This window comes from Babylonia areolata, chromosome 25, assembly GCF_041734735.1.
Source record: "Babylonia areolata isolate BAREFJ2019XMU chromosome 25, ASM4173473v1, whole genome shotgun sequence".
Lineage (NCBI taxonomy): Eukaryota > Metazoa > Mollusca > Gastropoda > Neogastropoda > Buccinidae > Babylonia > Babylonia areolata.
This window is the reverse complement of record NC_134900.1, coordinates 18,203,626-18,206,347: the sequence shown is the minus strand read 5'-3', so window position 1 is coordinate 18,206,347 and position 2,722 is coordinate 18,203,626. Positions and strand designations below refer to the sequence as shown.

The following is a 2,722-nucleotide window of genomic DNA, read 5'->3' as shown; positions in this document are numbered from 1 at the left end:
CACATTACATCAGTGTTACATTTCCGCACCAATACGTTTCTAGCAAACTGTTAACACACATAAACACACTGCATACATACATACAAGCATACATTCAATTATTCATATATACATACCCCCAGTCCCCTATCCACATCCCCCACAAGCATATTTGTATGCATAATAAATATATTCATTATGTGTATACATACATATATTACACACAGTCAGACATGTCACATGTACAGAGTATATAAATTGTTTGGATGGACCTTCCACAACGAAACTCATCGCTGAGCTGAGAGGTGTTTTGAGGCCAGGTTTAAAAGAGGTGAGGGAGTCTTTCTGAGGCTGTCTGTTCCATTTGTTTGAGATTTGAAAAGAAAAAACAAAATCGATTTTTGTCTGTAGGTCTCAGTTCTGACCAGAGGTATTCTAAGAATTTGAGTATCAGATGAAGAGAGAAGCTGGCGAGAGGGAGAAAAGATTTGGTGGAGTTCATAAAGACACTCTGATCCAGACCCACTGACTGCAGAAAAAGTCAGAGTGGATATCTTGTGTATATTTTTGGTTGTAGTGTATTGAACAAAATAAAAACATATGCGCCACGTGAAAAAAAAGAAGAAGAAGAAGAAGAAAAAACCCAAAAAACATCAACCGAGCGGTGACATCACAACTGGCCGTTTTCTTAAAAGGAGATGCCGAGGCCAGAAAAGATTGAGAATAAACATTAATTAATACAAACATAAATAACAATCAATCTCATGACACAAAACACACTTGAAGTTCAAATGTTAGATATCATACTTTATATAGACAAACATTTTCGGAGAAAATAACAGGGATGCAGTGAGCATGAGATACAAGGTGAAGGCAGACGGTATGCAGACAGACGTGTCCACGTTTATGTAACGGAGATGAATCTTCTGGTGATCAGTCCAGTATGTTTATCAGTTCTATAACCCTTGAATCTTGTGTAGGAAATCAAGTAAATTATGAAGGTATCCCTGAATCTTTTTTCACACCTCAGCCACATGAGAACACCACACGCACATGTTATGCACATACCACCACAGCAGCAAATACGATTGCTGTGCAGACTGTAAAGCCCTTGAAAACAATTCGCATGTACCGGAACATGTAGATGAGTCAAATGCTAAGAAGCGCGCTAAGTCATCCGTTTCGCCATCAGCATGCACTACGTTGGTAAGCAGTAAATATAAACCAACACTTTTTGATGATAAAGCTGAATGTAAAAGTGATATAATTATGTGATTATGTTTCTAATTCTTGTGTTGATAAATGTGGAACTTCTTATAGCATTAGCAGACATGCCAAAAGTGTGCCAAGAAATTCCAGTCACCATGGTGCTCAAACAGAAATCGTGCCTGATGTTAAATGTATATGGAATCAAAAGCAAATTGTTAAATCCTGATTTCTGTGACTTCATTACTTCCTACAATGTGGCTTCTATCACACCGAGAAAGTAAACTTGATGATCATGACTCCGTGATGTGCATGGTTTTGTAGCTTTTTATATAGAGAAATAGGTCAAAATTTAGAAGGAAGTCTGGTGGTATTATTATTTTGCTGATCAGAGAACACTTACTGAAATATCTGCGTGTGACTGAGTGGAAAGACAGAGAGAAGAGTGTTGATGCTTCGGTGCTGTGTCATTACGGTTTTGTTTATCGTGAATTGTGTCATGATGTATTAATAATTCAATGAAAAATGAATGAAGATTTTCAGGGAAAGGAGGTGCTATTTTGGGTGTGTTTATATTCCACCAGGAAATTTTTATTTCTTTGAATGTATTTACCTCGATGGAAAATTCAATTATATTGTTAAACTCTGACTGTGTGTGTTTGCCTGGCGATTCTAATGCCAGAACTGGTTCACTGACTGATTTTGTTGAATATGCTTTTGAAGAAGAAAATGACCATGTATTACAGTATGATTCAGTATTATCAGAACTATTAAGTAGATGAGTTTGAAGATAACCATGTGAATCATTCTGGCGATGCCCTGTTGTCACTTTGAGCTAGCCTTGACATCTGGATCAACCAATTTCACTTGAACAAGACCAGTGATCCCCCCCCCCTCCTTACCCCCTCTCCCAACACACACAACCTGGTTACAGTTCAGTTTGTAAAAGTTATCGAGTAAGAAACGCAACTCACGTCAGCAAAGTATTAATAGCATAATTTTATTTGTACTATCACTTTAGAAAAGAGGTAAAAAACAACAATTATTCGAAAATGCCAGGACAAATATTCAAGTAAAATGTCCTTAATTCAAATCTAATCTTAATTAATTAAAATCCTTTCACAGCCAGTCAGTTTAGAGTGCAATACTCCCTGGCACCAGAAGCACACAGACACAGACACACACACACACACAGACACACACAGACACACACACAAACCAAACCCACACACACACACAGACACACACACAGACACACACACACACACACAAACCAAACCCCCACACACACATATGGTGTTTAAACATAGTTTTGGATTTCCATGTGACGTGTAAGACAGTTTGGCCTTTCCTAACACAATACATTTAGAGCAGTAGATTCGCAGACAACCGACCCCACGATCTTGTCGCATTTCAGTGACATTAGTGCTCTCCCATGCTGGTGATGAAATGCGATATTTGTGGTACACTGTTCACCAGATTGGCTGGATATGATGCTAGTTTAACACTACTTACACAAATTCCATCACACACACAC

General features: G+C 38.1%; 1 protein-coding gene across 1 annotated transcript in view; it reads right to left on the bottom strand.

Annotated features, from left to right (window-relative positions):
• Positions 1-2,393: 2,393 nt before the first annotated feature.
• Positions 2,394-2,722, bottom strand: part of LOC143299913 (uncharacterized) — a 3,748-nt gene continuing 3,419 nt past the window's right edge. Inside the window, exon 3 of the mRNA XM_076613432.1 lies at positions 2,394-2,722. This exon is cut by the window's right edge and continues 312 nt beyond it. The gene's annotated coding sequence lies outside the window, so the exon portion shown is untranslated.